Genomic DNA, 21,264 nt, shown 5'->3' with positions numbered 1-21,264 from the left:
AATGCCTTTATGCTCATTCATGAAATTCTTTCCAAGAGTACCTTACAAGCCTAAGTAATTTCAATGCATGAGCACACTTTGTATAGAACAATCTACTAGAGAAAATGCCATTGTAGCTACTGACATTTGTATCTTGAAGCTGTCCAACAAGTAGCAAGGCAGACTCTTACTGACTGAGGGGAATAATGTTCAAAACACACCTTTTAATAGGATCTGAATTGCCATGAAGGTGAAAAATGCAGCTGAGACCAAAAGAAAAGCAGTGTGGGGTGATGTAATCCTCAAATCTGAGTAGTGTATGTTATTCTCCTACCTAGATGCCCTTTCAAAAGGCTGGAAGGACAAGCAGTTAACAATGGAGCCTCTCTGCAGTGTTTCTTAGCCTTTTCTTGCTCTCTTCCATTCAGCTCATTGGCTTTGTACAACAGGGCACTTATCGTTGTACAAAGGACGTCTGATTTCTTTCAGCTGCCCTCCCGTGTGCCAGATAAAGGACCAGACTTCCCCCAAGCTGCCACATGGCTGTAAATGTTAGAACTTCACTCCTCTGGTAGGAGCTCCTTTGCCCGGGCCTGTCCAAAATCCTTCTGCTAATCCTTCAGGGTCATTTATATGTCACTTACTGGAACTTGGCATAAACACCACAACTCTTACTTAAAGGGAGGACCCCTCTGTGCAGTACACAGCAGGCAGCTTGCTAGACTATAGAAGAAAGAGTTATGCTAATCCAACAAGTAACTTTATTATCAGTTGTCTTCTGTATGTGGTCCTTCTGGAGGGTGTTTTCAAAGGTAAAAAAAATGCAAGAAACCGTGTTGTTTCCCCCCCCCCCCTTTGTTTTTCTCTGTAATTGAAGTTAAACTGTAGAATTACGGTAGCATGCCAGAGGCAGACTTTCATGACAGCAATTATTTATCAGATATTTAAATGTATCTGTTCAGTCTAGATACAGTGCATTTGTGGTGAGCTTCGTTTCTCATACCTGTACATCCTCACTAAGGCCTATAAACTTCAGTACTGAGAAAGAAGATAGCTTCGTCTGTGATATACCCTTTGCACAGCTGTGTAAGGCACAGCCAGAACTGCTGTATGCCCCAAAGTAGGTGCAGGAGAATACGTTCAGGATAATGACCCAGTACTGCTTGCACTTGCTAGCAAAGAGATGATTGGAACTGTACTATTTACAAGTGCTTTAATCTTTGAAAATATGGAGAAAAAAAAAAGTAAATTCAAGCAGGGATAATATAGGCTAGATCTGTAGCTGCAAAAAAAGTCACAAGCTCTTGTCCGTGTGCCAATGCTAAGAAAAATGCTGTGCCTACATTGCTACCTAGGACTGGATGCTGATATGATGTGGATTAGACACAGGTTTTTCTCCAGCTGCTGCACCAGTGCAGATCCTCAACAATACTAATGGCAATCTCTTCCAATATACCTAGTTTACTATTTAGGTTCTAGCAGTTGAAAATATAAACTCATTGAAAAGACACAAGCCCTCATAAAAGACATCTTCCCTTACTCAGGATACTAACAAACATTAGAAACTTTTACAGCAGTAATCTCTCACCTTTGAATAATCATAAGGTTTTAAAGAAATATGAAATGTCCTCACAAAATAAGGCACTCATTTTGAGTATTCAATAACCTTTGTTTTCTAAGTATGTTGCCAACTTTATTTCATTTAACAAAACAAACATATGACATGGCATCTTATGCTTCCAGGCACTTTTGCTTGCCATGTTTGTACACAGCAATTCAAACAGGAATGCATATATGCACATACTCTATGTGTTACTTGCAGACTACCTCTGAGTTATTCCCTTTGTAATTACAGCCTTTCGCTAAATAGCACAGAGAAGATGAATTAGGCCACATTTTCCAAGCCGTACATGCAACAATGCACAAGCCTATTTGAAAAACTGGCCTATCAAGACTTGCAGTTCATTAAAGGAATTCTGTTACTTCACAATCTTCCCATCCATCTCTCTGAACTTTGTCCTTTTCCTTATGACTTGGTGAAAATCATTTGCTACTCCCATGAACCAGGGCTACATCCAGGTACACAAGGGGCTCACAGTGTTACAGCTTCATCTCTGCCAGTGAGTGTGGAACAGACACCACACTGGAGTAAGGAGGGAGAGAGAGAATGGAAGGTAGCAGAAAGCACCACTTTCTAGGGCTCCTTAAGTTAAAAGCTGGTAGAAAGATAGCTACTGAAATGAAGCTTGAATAAGAGTCATGCCTGTAAGCTTTTGTAAGGCCCCAAAAAGCTTACTCAGTCAGACTCTTAAAAAGAGTTTATGGTTGTTCATGTGCTCTGAGATTCTCACAGGAGAAGTACAGACAAGATATTCTCAAGAGGTCAAAACAACAAAAAAAAAACCTTACTGGCAACTTCAGAAAATCAGAGAAGTTTGGCAAAAGTTTAGAGCAGCATTCAATCAACATAAAATACTTCACAAAGCATTAAATTAGAGAACTCCAAGCCCATCCAAGTTTAATTTTCTCAAAATTCTAAGAAAAGGGAATTAAAAGAAGAAAGAGGAAGAGAGAAAGGAAAGATATAGAAAAGAACAGTATAGTTACCAACTCCTGGTTCCAGTGGTGTTCAGCTGATCGAAATTCCAAGAGAAGGGAGGGTCAAAACATGTGCTTGCCTCGCGTTCTGCTTTAAATACCTTCCTGGGCCTTTCCCCAGGTGGGACTTATGGTTGTCTGGCCACGCTGGGGCTGGATTGGGACTCCAGGGGCAGGTGTGGAGCATTGGCTCCGTGTGCCAGGGATTGGCAGCCACCACAGGGCTGGGATATAGGCTGGGGGGAATGGTGGGGTGTAAGGGTTCATCGCCTCACCCCTTGCCCCACACCCCCACACCCCCAACCCTGAAGTGTTTTGAGCCAGCAATCCTTCCAGGCTCTTACAGCTTTACATATTTAACTTTTCAAAAAATAGATTATCTTTTTTAATTTCACAAGTTCTACAGTGCATGTTTTTGCTGAATCTCTGTCCTTTTGACTCTCTGGGAGAGGATAGACTAGTGATGCTCATTTCGCCATGTGCCTCCCAGGGAAAATCTGTCACCCTATGTGATTGCTGAGAAGGTTTATAAACACTGCTCCAGACTTGAACCTCTGTAAAGCTAGAAGGACTGGAAAAGAAAACTTGAGACTTCTTCACTTTGATTACACAAGGCACTACATGAACACCTACTAAGGTTATTTACAAGTACTCACAGAAATAGCTTGGAGCTCATTCCCAACCCCAGGACATACCACTGGTTTAGAACTGCTGCTGAAAACCTATGCGGTCACAGTGAATTCTTCCCAGCATCTAAAATCAGTCAGCTTTTCATTCACCCTACCAGTGTACCACAATTGCACTAACACAAACAGACAGATTGTACCCCTCAAGAAAGCCTCTTTTGCCTCATTACAGAGTTGCAGCAGGGAGGTGTAGCTTATCTACCTGAGATTTCCTGCTGATCTCTGGTCCAGTTGTCCCCAAAATAAGGGTTAGTGAGGGTAGACACATGGCTATTGCAACACAAGCCTACAGACTCCTGAGTCTGGAATACATATGTAGAAATATGCTATTTTCCCCATTTTCCCAGAAGATGTCTAAGAAATAGAACTTACATGTCAGGTTTATTTCTATACTGCACAGCACAATGCAATGCAGAAACGAATGTGCTGGGTACAAACTAAGAAGCAAAAAAGCTGCAATGGCTCAGTACTAAACTTGAACTCTTTTACTCTTTTACTGAAAAAGCACATTAGTCCACAGATATTAGATTAATCCTACCTGGAAACACAATAACTGCTTTGGTTGTTTTATTCTTTAAAACATTCAGAAGAATTTTGGCACAAGAAAGGAAAAAAGAGTAGACAGGAGACAAGACTAAATTACTTAGTGTGATTTAAAATTTATATTTTAAAAACTAAAAATACAAAGTGTTCAAAGAACACATGACAAAGATAAACTTTACTACTAAAGTTGCAAATTTGGAAAAATTAAGAAATTCCAGTGTTACCTTAAGCTATCCTCTTCTATATTAATTACTATTTCACAAACTGTGGTTTTAATAAAATTTTTTTCAGTCCTCTAAAACAAATAATGCTTAGTGGTGGTTATTAAGCCTTATATTTTCTCTCAATTTTTTTGTTTTACAGCCTACACTCTCTCTATTTGCTACTCATGAGTCAAGCTCTTTTCTTAAGACAAGCCTATTTTCCTCTTTGTCTTTTCAACTGCACTTAATCATTATAGTTTGCGAGAGGGAATTATTGTAGGAATTATGTTCTAATGTCTGCCATGTGAGTTTTGAGGCTATCAACAGTTCAGCAACTGAGAAGACAAACAAAGAGGCATTAACAAGTAAAACTTTTAACTAATATTAAGTATTCAATATCAGAAAATCATGGTTAGTGAGCTTTTGGACTAATTTTGACTTAAATTAATTTTTCTGACTTAGTGAGGAACTCTGTCCCTCAGCATCAGGGATTGAGTCCAATTGTCCTAGAAAAACAAGTTTTCCTTAATTGAGGCCTCACTTCTTGTTTTTTCCTATTATTGCTTGTCTAATTCACAAACTACCATATTCCGATATTTCATCTTCTGAGGAAGGGATCCTATAGAAAACAATCATCTTTCCTTGAATGACCTTTAACTATATCAAAGCAAATCTGCTCACCATGCTATATTATGCACGGACCTTGCAGAAGAAATCACTAGTAATCAAGGCAAGACTGTCTCATCAATTAAACATAATGAGAGATTCTCAAGCACCTCGATCTTGACATTTCCTAAAATTTGAGCAGTTGACTTTGCAATCAAAATAAAGATTTCTTAAAAATTTTTGTATGTGTCACATCCTATGTGTGATCATACATCAACTTTTCATCAGCACAGTTAGAATTATTAAATCTACTGCAGAGACAGTTTTTCAAAGACTTCTTACACCATCACTAGAAAAAAGGAGATATTTACACTTCTGATACCAAAGGAACAGCAAAATTTGACTATTGCAACCTTCATACTATGACAGCAGAATATTTCCTTGCCAGCAAGAGCTTCCTTTCAATTTTCTTAGAGAGTAAGACATTTTGTTTCATTGTGCCCCTGATACTCCTCATGTCCCTTATTCAATTTGGCCTCCCGTTCCCATTCTCCTCTTCTAACCATTTTAATTTCCTTTCCTTCATAAAGCATGTCTTCCTTGGTCTAATTTCCACCTGCTGTTCTTTTCTTTGTTTTTTCTTTTTTTTTGTATTTCCACACACACCACTCATTGACTCTGATTCTTATTCCAATCTTTCCACTCCAACTTTTCAATCAATCTCTGTCTCAGCTTCACATCAGCAATCAGGAGCCACTTCTCTGTTCTTCTGGACACCCCTCTGTCCATCTCAGTTGCCAGTCCCAGCTTCCTTTCTTGCTCCCTCAATCTAAAATACCTACCCCTATCTACCCTCTTCACATCCTACTCATGTCCCTCTGAATTTTATTCAGGCAGGATCCTCCTAAAGCCAACAACCCTAAAGATTGACTACGGTAGAAGGGAAAGGGTGTCCTTATTCTGACTTACGTGTATTGTTTCTGCTCCTGCCTGCAGCAGTCCACAGCAGCAATTGCGTTGAAAAACCTGCTAAAATATCAAGAATGAAACATGCTCAAATAAATGAGTGTATGAGATACAGAATTGCAAAACTGGTAAAATTGTACCGAGCAAGGATGAACTGTCTTTTTCTGGGTACCTATATATCTTTCTAGACAACAAAAGGCTACTGCTTGGCATGGCCATCTCTTTACTCTTAACTTTCTAGCCAGATCCTTTTTCTCAGTCATGGTGGAACTGGAGTTTTCCAAAGAAAAACATTGGTTAAATCTTAGCTAGGAATTAATAGATATGAACGTATGAAGCCTGATGCTCTTCTGAGATGGAGCTGTGGACTTGTTCATAGAGAAGAAAGTGCAAGATGGACTCAGTTTTAACAGGATCAATTAAATTGAAATCTATTGACTTAATGTTGATGATTAAACCTTTTTTCAAACATGAAGGAAATAGATGAAGAGTCTATAATATCAAAAGCTTATAAAATATTTCAACTTAATTCCAATTTAACAAGATTTCACTTTGGTAATTCACTTTTGTTTTTTTGAGTATTGGTAGTGGGAGGAAGTGTTTGGTTTTTTGGGTTTGTTGGGGTTTTTTGTCCACTCTGCATATGCGCTGCATCTTCATATTTTTCTAAACTAATTGAACAGTTGCCCTTTACAGTCACTAGAGAGAAATGAGCCCTCTTTGGGTGCAATTAATCTAATATACATTGGATTTAAGCTTCTAGATGAAAGGTACTGTGTTTGTTTTCCTCTATGCTGTACAGAAACAATTTAGTCTGTTTCTCTTCAAGATGCACAAGATCCCCATCTTTTGTAGTTTTAACAAATTCTCTTATTCATATCTGTGTACATTCCCCACAGTCCACTCCGTGTGACTGAGTCAAGGTTGCATGTGTATGTAACATGGAAATTGTTTGTGTCCCCTTTGCCTGGATAAGGCTGGAGGAACAGAGGCTTCCATGGCTGTTAGACTGGAGCACAATGTCCTTGCTGAGGTGAAAGGCTTTACTCCACTTTTAGATAAAAATTTACTGAAAGAATGGAGCTTTTTCCCCACCTATACCAACCTTTTAATAGAGTGGAAATGGTCCTTGAGCATGTGGCAGATCTCCTGTAGTTTTTGCTTTCCCATAAACACCTGAATATGCAAGACACAGTCTGGCCTTAAGTGCAACTCTCTGTGAATGAACTGTGGCAAAAAAAGTACTATATTTGAGTTTGAAAAAGAATTGAAGACACGAAGCCATAAAATTTCCACTTTTAACCATCTCTCTTTGAATCATTGCTTTAGCAGTGCTTTTGTCTGCTTAGGAAGTATTGAAACAAACATGCAGATAGAAAGGCTGAAGTATTTCTCCCTTAGTGAATCCTCAAAGGAAATCAAACAAAGGAATAAAGTTTTGTAGCAGACGAAAAATTCCCCTACCTTTTGTTTTCTCTGTTTGTATCTGTTTCTGTTGGTGCTTGAGATCTCTTATGCATTCACAACAGCATTTCTCAATTTAGTGAGCATGCCATGGCAATTGATTTAGACAATGCAATAGCTGTGACAGCAATTGGGAGGAACTCCAAATTTAAAAAGTAACAGGACACGCAAAATTGAAGCCTACTGACTGTTATTGTGATAATTGAATTTCATTGAGTTTTAGCGTGAGAAATGAGCAATAAAAAGGCTGTTTCCAGCCACAATTCCAGGAAATGGCTCGGGCACCATGTATCAGTAAAATATATGTTGAACATTTACACGCAGAAATCATCTGTGTTACTGATTCAGCCTAACAACCTTTTCCTTCTTAGCTGTAAAAATAATTTTAAAATAGAATAGGCAAGCCTTTGAGATAAAGAATTAAAGACAAAAAGGGGCTGAATAATATTGTATAGCTCTAGGACACCAAATTTGCTGTGTGGGCAATTTAAATATGTTCCATCCTGAACAGTTGCAAATGAGGATCTCTTTGGTTGCAGTTTTTCCAGAACAGTTACTGAGGAAAGCTGTTTTCCTGGTGCTTAAAAACTTAATTTTTCACAACAGAAAATATTAATTGCCTTTTTATGATGCCTAAACTTGTTGCTCCTGAAGTGATTGTATTTCTTTGGGGGCCAACTTTGAGGTCTTGCTTTCAATTAGAACAGTAGTTCTCTCTATTCTTACTGCGACTCCAATTCACTCTTCTGACACTCAGCACTGCTTTTAGAAGAACAGCCTTCACATTTCAGAAACAGCAGGTTAAGGAATTGCACAGACTCTTGTTCTTCATAGGAAACAGTGAAACTTCATAACACACTCTCCAACTGATGTCCATTTTGCAGGTGGAGTGTCGCTGTTTTACCGAGAGCCGGTGAGAAATGACACAATCCAATTCCAAGGAGAAAAGGAATTATTTTATTATTTACAAGCTAGGTTATATATCTTTGTTCGTGAGAGAGCATGATATGATTGGTTGCTTGACCAGCCACCCCCTAGAGGGATTGGCTGAGGTTCTCTAACACCCATTCAAAATATTTTTTCCAGAGTACCAAAACAAGGCTGGAAAAGAAACCCAGGTGCACAGATAGAGAATTAGTTTACAAAACTGTCTTTCACTGTTTCTCAGCTAAAGCATAAGAAAGAAAACCTTCACAAAATGCTTCAGGAGCTGGAAAATTCCTCTGCTCCTGCCTTTTAGCATCCACAGTGGAGTTCAGGCAGGTTTAATCTAGACTGGATACAAACTGATCTTTGTGACTGCTCCTTTGATACAAGAAATGTTCTGTCTTTACAGAAGTTCCAGCCATAAACAACTTCTCCTTCTAAGAGTTCTTCAGAAGTAAAAGTTTCTTGCCTCTGTTATTTATTTCATGAGTTCAGTAGCTTAAAATCAGGTGATTAATGAATATGTGATCCAGACCCTCAACAAAAACTCAAATAAAATAATGTTTATCTCATCAGATGTCTGACCTGTTTTACAATAAGGGTTTTTATGACTGGTGACATTGCAGGTGATTGTTGTGATTGAGCCTAGCTCAAGGATGTATATACAGCACTTTGAGAACAGCTCTGGGACATCTGTGTTTTTTACTGACATTCAGTCCACTGAAGGCCGTAAGTTTCAGCAAGTTTTACATGGGCTGGGATTACATTTGACTCTAAATTTAAATATCTAAGAGAATGGTATTAAAAGGAATCTGCAAATAAACTTTTTTTTTACTGTACCTGCCTGCTACTTGAGACAGGTTGTAGAATGAAAGAAGATTTATGTGATTCTCAGAACATAATAAAATTTAGCTCAGCTATTTTTTATCACTTTTAACAAACAATGGTTGCATTGAAAGGCTTAAAAGGAATAAGGTTAGCTGAGAGGGTTTTTTGTTTTCCTGAATAATTGCTGACTAACCTGTTTTAAGATATTTCTTTTATGTATTCATAGATTCTACTCTGTTACCTTGAAGACGTGGGAAGAACTGATGAGAATTTAAATATAATTCATGGTAACAGATTTGGGGCAAAACTTAGTCAACTTAGTGCATTATCTTTGCATAAATAAATAACTTTTTTGTCCATAGGATAAGCTAGGTATGTATTGCACAGATAGAACTGTAATCATTAAAAAAAAAAGAGAGAGAGACAGAAGAATTATACAGCCACTCTTCAATTTTTTACATGGAACTATGCAACTTTTACACAGGAGTCAATGCATAACAAAGGTTCCAAATCCAAAAATAGAAATGCCTTCATTACTAATTCATGAAAAAGGGAACGTGGAAAAATGTGGGTGAACATACAATCAGACATGAAAATCCAGTAAGAGCACAGAGTAACAACAATGGCAGCATGGGGAACCATAAACCAGCATTGATTGGAATTTATCATTAATTTGTATTCAATGTGTGATACAGTTGATGAGGCACTGGGAAATAATGTATGTTTGCAAAGCAGTGCTCAGAATTCCTCTGCCACCATGCCAAACACCTGGTGAATTGAGGAAATGTGACAATTGCCAGATTTTTTACTCAAACACAGAATCTGACTTTGAGGGATCGGCTTTCCTATATCATAGTGGAAAAACAGATCCACAATTGCACATTTCAAAAAACCAGGGAGAATGTAAGTGTAAGACATCTGGGTGAAAGAAAAAAACATATCAGATAGTTTCTATGGAGTAAAAGCTGAAATAGGGTATAAATGCAAATACCTTTTTATCAAGGTAACTTTGGAGGACGTATTTAAAGGGTAGCAGCAATGCAAGAAGCTCGAAGGCATTGAATTACTTCTAAATTCTGCACAGAAATCAGACTCTAGTCAGCCCCCACACTTTTCATTCTCTCTTTTCAGAATAAGTTAATGTGGAGAAAATCAATAGGCTATTAAAATATTTCAAAGATGTATTTCAAACCAAATCTATAGACATATTCTTATCTACCAGCAATGTACATGTCTATCAAGCTATGACAAAGCTCTTCTGGAGGAGAGCTTTTTTAATATTAGAATAAATACTAGGACATACTACTCTGTAAATGTCAGGAGTACAAGCAAAAACCTGCAGGGAAAGTTCTTTTTGTTCTTCTGGCATTTTTTTTTTTTTTCCTTCGGTGGTGGTTGTTTTTTTTTTTTTTGCTGAGTCTGCCCCTCTTTTGGCTTGCTCAGAGCACAGGTGCACAAGGCAGGAAGGCTTCCTTGCGTGCTGAAGAGAAGCAGGTTACTGCGCTACAGACTTGCCATTGTGCCTCAGGGTAATCACTGAGGTACCAAAGGCTTTAACAGACAGAGCCTACAGCCCAAAGCAGCTACTTGTGCTGATCCTTTCCATTTCAATAAAACACAGAGTGATGCACTTTTGCCAGCTGCACTTGTGCTTTTGTTTACTGCACCTACTCACTGGCTTGTTAACTCTGAAGGAAATGTCCATTTCCTTGTGAGGTGCATCTCCACCAATTATTTCATTTTCAGGGTCTAGCACCCATTACAGAGTGTGGCTAAAAGAAAAGTACTGATGGTGCACTTATACATTTTGCTACCTAGACAGTGAGATTTGTGGAATGAAACTGATTTGCTGCTGAATATCAGCATGTACAAGATGAATGCCAGAAAGGGAGCCAGGGCTAAGAATCAGCTTTACTACTGGCTGTTTGTGTAGCCCTGCTCACATCACTCAGGAGTTAGATGCTGATCCCAGTCAGAAATTTTAATACTTCAAACCAGGAAGGCATGTCCCTCAATATAAAAACTTATTCACTTGAAAATTCAAATCCAGCACTGTTTTCAACCTGTAGACCCTTGAATTGCAGAGATACTTGTCTTTTGAAATTACTCTTCATATTGAGAAATTCAGCGTTTTCAAATCACCTCCTCTTAATTATAACTGAACAGTAAGGAAATATTTCAGCTTAAAGTTCATCTCTGACACAGAAAATGTCATTATTTTATTTAAGACCTTTGAGTAACTCCATCTAGGTACATCAAGGAAAATCTCTAGCAGCTAATCCTCACTTTAGAGGATGGCCTGAAGAGATTTTTTTTAAGGAATTAAATAGCAATTGGGTAAAAAGCATGAATTGTTCTTGGGGCAGGAAGCAGTGTAGCCATCTTTGTCTCATCTTTGGTCCAGCAATTCTTTGACTGGTTGATAAGAGCTAACAATACCCCAGCTGAGAAGCCAGTCTTCCTTGCAGTACAACTTTCTTTGGAGTAGTAACAATTGTGTGCTTGAGATCCTGTGGCAGTTTGCTTTTTTCTTACCTAAGCTCAGCATGGTGTAATGCAAAAACTTGTGGCACCTATATCCTTTTGTGAGTCTGATACTCTTAAGACATTTTTGCACACCAGGGCAGTAAAAAGTAAAAAGAGAAGTTTGTGCTTGTCATATACCCAGAGCAAACATGTCAATTGTTCTGCTAAATAAATAGACCTATATTATCTAACAACAGCATGATGGTTTGATTGAGTGACTCACTGTGTCATCACTGTCTGAAGATTCCTCTGCACTAAATTTAAATCACACAGTTCATGATCTACCCTGGGAGTAAAGATTAGAATCCACTCATACAAACTTTTTAATCTATTTTATTTGTGTGCATCATCAGAGTCTTTGTTAGAGAGCTGTTGTTTGCAGATGGTTGCACTTGCAGAGCAGAAGGAGCAAGACCTGAAGATAATGACATCTAATTTCCCAACCACTTCTCTTAGCCTCAGTTTAGTATTTCAGCAGAACAGATTTGTACCAACTAAAGCTAAATAAACAATATTCCCAGATTAGCAGCATAAAAATAAGTGCTGTGGCTCTGTTTACTTTTTTTGGAATAAAAGCTTTCTATGACAATGCCTAATTTTTGGTCTAAAGCACTAGCTTTGCTGTTTTTGTTCCTGATTCAAGTCTCTGAAAACACGCCTTTAACATTGACCCAAACATCAGAATTTACTTGGACATGCACTTCTGTTCTCTTAAGTGATGTGCTGTACAAAAACCACATAAAATAGTAAAAAAGTTCCATATTCCATATTTCCAAATTTCCATCATCGTCAAGCACTCTTCAGTAAAATATAAGAAAGATAGAATGCTCAACAATGGAAGTGCACTGGTCAAAGATCCATGTAGGGATGAACAAAGGTGGTCTTGTCGTAACTCTGGATTTAGCTGCTCAAACATAGGCTCTTTTTATGGCTTTATTTCTGTTCCATGAATTCTTACAATGCATTGTTATCCTCTGCTGAAATTTTGAAAACATAGACTGAGGTTATAGATGTGTGTTATAATAAACTAATGCATGAAAAGGACTTCATAGTAAGTAAATAATTTGTTTAAAAAACACTTTAGCAGTAAACTGAGTAATTCTTATGGGCAACATCAGGAGTTTCTACCTGCCAATAGAACTGCATTCACCAGCAATGACTAAAAACAGTGAAGTAAAGGCCTCTGAAAATAATTAATACACCAAACCAACGCGCCAGCTAAGTTTAAGACAACAGTTGCAGGTTTTTGCAGTTTATAACTATTTCACTGACCTCAGTTGAGCTGCTTGATATATACCAGGCTGGTTAAGTCCCAAATGCAAACATTTTCTTTAGTGCCCAGGGACTGTGGCTGTGCTGATGACTATCGCACTTCCTTACAATTCTTTTTGGAGATGCTGCTGGGAACACGTATTTGGCAGTGAAGCAAGCAGCCCTGGAAACCAGCTTCATGTAGGCTTTACAAACGTATCAATTATCAATCCTACAGTCTTTGATCATATCCATATTGAACACTGTGTTTTATGGTTTTATAAATACCTGAACCTCTTTCAAATTTACTAGGTTTTAAGTAATGTTATTTAATGAATGAATTCTTTAATATACCTCTGTCACCAGTACAAATTATGGCAATACAGCCAAGGAAAATAGCCAGCCTTTTTTAAGAAGCTTTCACAGATTCACAGGATACTCTGAGTTGGAAGGGACCCACAAGGATCATCAAGTCCAACTCTAAAGTAAATGGCCCGTGCAGGGATTTGGTTTATATGTTGTCTTCAGATGGTTTATATGATGACTCCATGTACTAATTACCCTGTTTTGTAAAAAAGAGGTAAACCTGACAGGAATTGCACATAAAGTTTTATAAGAAATGGTTTAAAGCGTCTCTTTTTTTTCCCCTCTTGATCTGTTATACCTTAAAGAGGTCCATTACTCACTATTCTATAATTAATTTTCTGACAGAGTATAATTCTTATTTGTGCATTCCAGCATTTGCTCTGTAAGCTACATATTGCACTAGTCTATTAGGAATTTGGCAGAGGCAAGTGGGCTAAGTATTAGGATCAGCATACTATATTTGGTCGTTTTTTTTTCCAGGAGCAAAATATTTGATAAACAGAAAGCTGCACTGTAATTTCATGTTATTTTCTTCCCTGTACATTCTCCATTCCAGGCCACAGCCTGAGATGTTTCTCTGCTACTCAGTGTTACTTGGATTGATATCTTGATTTGGTGAATGAAAATAAACAGCAAGGTAGTAGAAACCCAGTCCTTTTATGTTAGATATAGCCAAACCAGATTATTCCAGCATTTCTAAACGTCTATTAAATCAGATTTTTTTTTTTAAGAATTATTAAACTACATAGTTTTGCTTGTAAGAGAGTTCAAAGAACACTAGTATAACACTGTGTTAATTTCACACAATATTGATTGTACAACACATTTGTGGTCAACGTTTCTCACAAAAAAGTAATTTTGAAGTGTGATTTTCCTCATGAAACAGACTTTGGCCATTGGAATTCTGCTCGAGATTTGCTAGAAAATTGTTGGCAGATCTTCAGTTCAAGCACATTATTAGATTTTCTCATTCTGATGGTTAATTTTGTTGCTCTGCAAGTGAACATGATAATTAAACAAGAATGCAAACAGGCAAGCATTATTTTTCCAAGATACTATTGGACTGCTTTTTAAGAGATCAGAATAGTACAAAACTGTGATTGAACATTGACTGTAATATTAGCTAATTGATAAATATTCTCAGATTAGCTAATATTTCCTGTGTTTCAGAAAGCTTTTGACTTTGTTGAACAGCTGTTCCTTGTATGAATAAGACAGGTGGATCATCTCCAAATGAGCACTGACATCTCCAAAAGAATATTTTACCAATTTAGAACACTGAAGCTTTATATTGATAACAGTGTAACAGTGTATAGCTTCTATTTCAGATTTATTTTCCTCAAGTCACTTAATATTATGGTGTCAAAACCTACATATTTATTAAGACTTGGATATCCTATGCACACATTTTGTGATATTCAGATCTATTCTAACTCCTTTTTCTTTTCTCTTTCAGTTTCAAACCAAAGAGGAATGCCGTAGCTACGAAGAAGTCAGTAAGTCTGGAGTCACAGATGCCACTGAGAAAGTTGGATCTTCTGATGCTTAATTTAATTCATTCTCAAGAAGTCAGATGCACAAAGCAAGTATAATAAAAGCTGACAAAAAATGTGGAATACAAAGAATCTGTATTTTCTAAACTTTTTTTTTAGTTAAAGACATTTTCTATCCTTTTTTACAGAAACCCTCTACCATTCTTTCTATTCTGAGAGTACTGGTTAGAAATACTGAAAGAGCTGCTTTGTATTTTTAAAATATGCTGAGTTTTGTTGGTTAGCTGCATTTTATTTTGAGTGAGAGCACTCAAAGCTCTGACATACACACTCCTAATTACAATCGTGCTACAGGCATTGGGGTAGAGAATTCTACCTACAGACGACAGATACTGATTAGAAATGAAGACAAGTTCTTGTCCAATTATGTCACAGACTTCTCAATCTTATGACTTAGTTATGGGAGCACCAAGTTAATATCTACACCATACAGTATTGTGTGGACCAAGCCTATCCTATACAGCACTTGGTAGTGGTTCTAGCACTTACATTTTAATGTTGTTACCATATGCAATGATGTACGAAACCAACACTGGCAAGATAAAGGAGATGAATTTCTTTGACAATTTGACATCTAACTATATTTTGGCTTTACTTCTGGGGGCATTGGTTGGATTCAACATCAGAGAGTCATTAAACTCATCCTAAAATAAGGTCCAACACAGGTAAACTAAATCCTCTTATAAAGAGACTGAGCACTCTCTTTCCACTATGAAAGAAGACTGGATAACTATTTTGGACAAGACATTGACAATGGGATTTTTCCACTGTAACATTGATATCAGAAAGCTAGGCATTTGAGCTACACTCCTGAGGGTCAGTTTTAAAGTTATAGCTCACTTTTAGTGTTTAACTGGTAATAAAATTTCACATCTTCTTCACTAGCAAAACACAGCTCCTCAGAAAGCCCAAAAAAAGAATTAAGCTGACAGTATAGATGAAGCTAAAATGTACAAAAAGAAGGTAAAAATCACACTGAAGTCACTGAAAAAAATTGTTATCCAACAATCAAAAATCAGTTTGGAGTTTTTTCAGCTCTTGGTATGAGACCAAATCACAGTGGGAAAGAAAATGAGGAAAGGGGAAAAAAAATCTAGAGAGATGAATACTATGTAAAACTAATGTTTTTTCAAGATTTTTCAAAGAGAAAATAGTCATAGAGTTAAGCTTATTTAACCAAGGATCTGATGCTGTGGGTGCAAAAGTACCCAATGTGGAAAAATTATAGGCATTTGCTGCAAAGTATCACATGACACAGCTCGAGTGACAGTCTGCAAAAATGGGACATGACAATGACTTCCAAAAAAAACCTCCAAAGGGTTGTGCTTCCCAGCAGGGATTTGCAGACATCAGTACAAGGTGGACTGCATGTGCTAGGAGTGACAATCTCAATTCCAGTAAAGCAGAATGTTTTGGAGGAGAAATGGGCAACGTTGTCTTGCATGAGCATAGCCTCATGAAAACAAATAGGACAGATAATAATTTCGAGTTGGATATAGGTGTACAAGCCAATGTATTTTCAGAAGCAATGGTAATAGCGTGGTTTTAAGAAAAACACTTTTGGAAGAAAATAATTCATTGAAGCATTAAATCTATTGTGGTCAGAAAAAGGTTATTCCCACTGACACAGAATATAATATGAATTGGATATTTCACATTTCGCCTCATTTCACCTAAAAATTTGGAGTCAATATTCTGATCCAGGGAAGAAGGCTATAGCTTTTACAGAACGAGCATGAAAAATATTGTGCGTCTATGGATTTTGCATTGAACCTAGAACTATGTAAACCCCATTTGGGTTTAAAATGAGCAAATGGTCTTGAAAAGAGGGTCCATGCTAAAGAACATGGGACGAAGACAAAGAAAAGGCATCTCATAGGGATAGGGAAGTTCTCAATAGTTTATGCCAAAGAGTAAATATACCAAGATAATCCCCCAGACCACGACCTTAGGTGAGTATCCTGCATCTTAAGTCAAAGGCTGTAAGAAGATCTTAGGTTAATTACTTCAGTGTACAGCAGATACATGGATAAAACTGTAATAAATTTTGTATTGTTGGTCATTACACAAATCATTATAGAAAAAAATATTTCTGCACTGGCTTTAAAAATCAGGATAACCGTAAAAAAACCCTCTGCACGGGAAAAAAATCTACAAGGTGAAATATTATTCTATTCCTAAGGGATTTATGCCTTTAAAAATACATGACGCACATATGTGCATGTGAAATGGTTTTTTTGGCAGATCCCAGGAATGGTCATCTGGTTATTTGTGACATAATTGCTAAGATTCAGTTCAGCTAACTTTGGCAGCCCAGAATTTTTTGTCCTGAATTCCTTCAGTTTGTGCTTTATGCTCTTTTGAATAGTTTCTTCATCCTCATTTACTGCAATGTCTTCAGGATTGATTCAGCTGCCTTAACACAGGCATTTGGTATAATTTGAAATATGGTAGGATACTGAATGTAGTTTCACAGGGCAGTGCCACAGGACTTACTAGACCATTATACCTTTCTAGAGAGACAGCTGGAGGTAAGGCAGCACCCAAAGGCTCCTAATTATACGTCATGTAGTGTGCAGGCAACTGGATCAAGGCTCCACAGTCTGTAAAAGGACTCGTAAACTTGGCTCACATTTAAGGTTCTACATGTAGACATCTACGTTACCATGCTTTAAGCTGAAAGTAAGAGCTATCTGCAACACAGTTAGCTAGATCTCTGTTGGCTGTCCAGGCTTCCGTTGTAACTAATGGAGATGTAGCCAACACAGTCAGAGTTTGATGCCTTTAGCTGAAAAAAAACCTAGTAGTACCCTTTCAGATATCCCACTGTATCCAAGATCATTGTACCAGCTTGAAAGATATGAGTCAGAATAAACAGGAGACCCACACCATTCTGGAAGAGGAGCTGAAAGACAGATATGGTATTCCACAGAGAAAAAAGTAGCAAGGGTGGTTGTCCCTGGCCAGATGAAAATTGAAATTTTTAAATTTAATAGAAATTGGTCTTTCAGATTTCTCAAACTAATGTTACCGAATTTCAGACTTAGACTACAAACAAGTTGATCTGATTTGAAAGTCCTGTCTTATTTAATAGAATTCAGTGTAATATCCAGAACTGCTTCTGAGGATAAAACCCTGAAGGCAACATGTAGAACTATTTTCTCATACTGGAAAAATATTTCTGCTATCAATTATCACTTAGCAGAGGATCTCTTAGTAGTAGATGAGATGTAATTTAAAGCCACTACAGAAAAGCTGTTACAAGGGATGTGTGTGATTAGATAGAAACTGAGAAATCCAAAGGAAAGGTCAAAAGCATTCTGAACTAACAAAACAGAAGCAGAGACAGTAAAAAAATATAATTCTAAACTGAAGCCAAATCAAAGAAACATATCAATATTGCTGGCACAGACACAGAGGTAAAACAAGCCCCTTCACTCCCTGAAAATCAAAGTTAAACATACCTTTGTCTAATAGACAAATATTTTTACTGAACATTTTTCTAGCATAACAAAATGGCCTTTCACTTGGAATATACTTCAGATTTCAGTGAAAATGTTTTATTGATAATTGCTACTACTAAATTTTATAGTGAAATTTTAATTTCAAGAGGCTTTTGAATTATACAAATATCAGTATTCAGATATTAAATTGCATATCTGTGAGATCTGATAGGTCTGATATCACTGAGATATGCAGTTGATATGCTGAGATTCAGAGGCACCTCAGCAAGCTGGAGGAGAAACCTGAAAAAAGTCTCATGAAATTCACTAAAGGCAACAAAGTCCTGCACTTGGAATTAAGTAAAACATGCCACTGCACTGCCTGTGGGCTGACTGGCTGGAGGGACAGCTCTGCAGAAAAAAACTTGGTGACCCTGGGAAACTGGAGCCAGCACACCTCCTTGTGGGGAAGAAGCTTAATCATATATGAGGCTGCATTATTAAGGATACAGCTAACCAACCAAGGGAAATGTTTATTCCCATCTTCCCAGAACCTGTGAAGTTGTGTCTGGAATATGATGTCTGGTTTGAGGCACTACTGTGAATGATAGATATCAACAATCTAGAGAGACTCCAGAGGAGGAACACTAAAATGCTTAGGAGGCTTGACATTGGACGTATGAGGAAAGCCTGAAAGAACTGCCCAGGAAGGTTGTGGAATCTCCCTCTCCAGAGACATTCAAAACCCAGCTGGATGTATTCCTGCATCACCTGCTCTAGGTGACCCTGCCTTGGCAGAGGGGTTGAACTAGGTGACCTCCAGAGGTCCCTTCCTACCCTAACATTCTGTGGTTCTGTGAACTGAATTTGTTTAGCCTGGAGACAAGAGGGAAAGAGAAGGATCTGACTGTAGCCTTCCACTGCCTAAAGAGCATGATCGAGAAGATAGAGCCAAAGTCCACGATAGAGAGGATGGAGCCATGCAATGACAGGATAAGAAGAAATGGTTGCAAGTTACAATGAAGAAAATTCAGACTAGATACCTGGGAAAGACTCTTCATCCTAAGAGTGTTTAAGCCCTGAAAGGGCTGCTCAGAGAGGCTATGTAGCCATTGTCCTTGGAAATATGCAGAACTCAATTGGTCAAGGCTTGGACAATCTGGTGTAATTTTTACACCTAGAGGTGTAATTTTGAAGTTACCCTTGCTTTGAGCAGTAGGAGATTGTACTAGGTGTCCTCCAGAGGTCCCTTTCAGCCTAAAGTATTATATGACTCTGTGGTGAGTTCCTAGCCAACACATCTTAGTAGTCCAAATTCCACCAACATCCAAGATATCACTCTGTCCTTAAGCAATGTCGGATTTTTCCCTGCTTATATTTGTTAATTTCTTATTCCTACCTGTTTTTCTGTCCTATTTAGATTCACAGACTGGGTAAAATAGGAAGTGACCTCAGGGGGTTGTCCAGTGCAGCTTCCCTGCTCAAGAAGGGTTATCCTAGAGCGCATTGTACAGATATGTGTCCACATGGCTCTTGAATATCTTCAGAGGCTACACAACCTCTCTGGGCAATCTGTTTCAGTGCTCAGCACAGTAGAGAAATTCTTCCATATAGTTAGGTGGAGCTTCCTGTGCATCAGTTTCTGCCTGTTGCCTCTTGTCCTATTGCTTGGCACCACTGAGAAGAGCCTGGTCCATCCTCTTGGCACCCTCCCTTCAGATACTGATAAACATTGATGAGTTCCCCTCTCAGTCATCTCTTCTCAAGACTGAACAGGCCCACTTCCTCAGTCTTTCCTCATAAGAGAGATGTTCCTGTCACTCAATCATCTTTGCCACTCTCTGCTGGGCCCACTCCAGAAGCTCCATGTCTCTCTTGTACTGGGGAGCTCAGAACTGGTCACAATTATCTTGCAGCATGTAGTTAAATGACAGTGTAAGACAAGAAAACTTATAGGAACCCTTCAAATACATTTACCTGATACATTCATTATCATGAAATTAAACTGTGGACTAGCAGGGAAGAACAAGACCAAAGATGACTTGAATCTGTGGCATGGAGGCTAAGGTATTTTTCTGCCTATTAGAAACATTTATCCAATATTTTAAAAACAGACTCATGGGAAGAGGAGCTGTTGAACAGCCATAGCACTGTCTGCACTCTGCCACATGAATCATAAATTTATTGCTGCAAAATACCTCAGCTCCAATAGGAAAAGCCTCCCTTCACCTTTAATTCCATCTGCACTTTCCCACATCTGTCATAGACTAATGCTCAGTGCCCAAGGCAGCCTTATGGAACAAGTGGTTTGAATTTTTTCAAGTTTTAGAATCAATTAAATGCGGGTTCTTCCACTTCTCAGTGACTAATACAGCAGCTGACTAATATAGGAAGCATTTTTACTGTGGTCATTTTAAAGTCTGCTTGCTAAAGGAGCTTAGTCTGTTAAGAAACTGTATAGATCAGACCCTAGAAGAATACGTAGTTTCTGCCTCCTGTTGGTATTGTGCATTCAAGACATTTGGCCTTGCAGAGTTTTACTAATCTGGGCAAGGAAGACTTTGAAGCCAACATAAGTTTAGGGTTAAACAAAGATCAGGCAGCAGCTGGCAGGTTATTTCTGGATATAAGCACCTTTGTTCCATTTCAGTCCTGTACTGTTTAAAGTGTCTAGTTTTAAAGTGACATTTTCCACACCAGGAGTGATGTATAAAAAGAACATATTTTTTGTTAGAAATGCATAGTTACTCCCAAGAAAATGTAATACGTTTTATAAAAGTGTGTGTATCCCTGCCTTCTGATGGACTGTGAAAAGAATAACTTGTCTGGTTGCCTTGTACTTTGAGCTGGTTACAGAAGGGAATGAAGACACTCGATCATTCTTCTCTGCATGTTCCCAGTTGGAGTCACTGCTGATGCAATATCACTGTTGTTTTTGTCAACTGTTTCTTGAACCATTTCCTGGAGCTCACTTTTCTTCTTAGTACACCAGTTCTCTTGCATAAAACTTTTATTTGGGTATCCTCAGCAACACAGCCCTCTTGTTTTGCCATGCCAAGTAGAGCTGTAAAGATAGAGTTCATCTAAGCTAATACCAGGGACGTAGCTGATTTAGAATTTTGGTTGTTCTGAGATTCCTCAGTAACTGGTGGAGAGAAAGGCTATTCCAGTGAATTACTGGAACTACACTAGAATCAAAAGGATGGGATCTTGGCCAAATATTTTGAAACTATATCAGGACCAACATTATACAATCCAGTGTGTTGTACATCTTTGCAGTGCCACTTACATTCTGTTCTGTTCAGAAATCAGGTGCAAATAGTGG

This window comes from Corvus moneduloides, chromosome 3 (genome assembly GCF_009650955.1).
Source record: "Corvus moneduloides isolate bCorMon1 chromosome 3, bCorMon1.pri, whole genome shotgun sequence".
Lineage (NCBI taxonomy): Eukaryota > Metazoa > Chordata > Aves > Passeriformes > Corvidae > Corvus > Corvus moneduloides.
Note: the sequence above shows the minus strand (reverse complement) of the source record.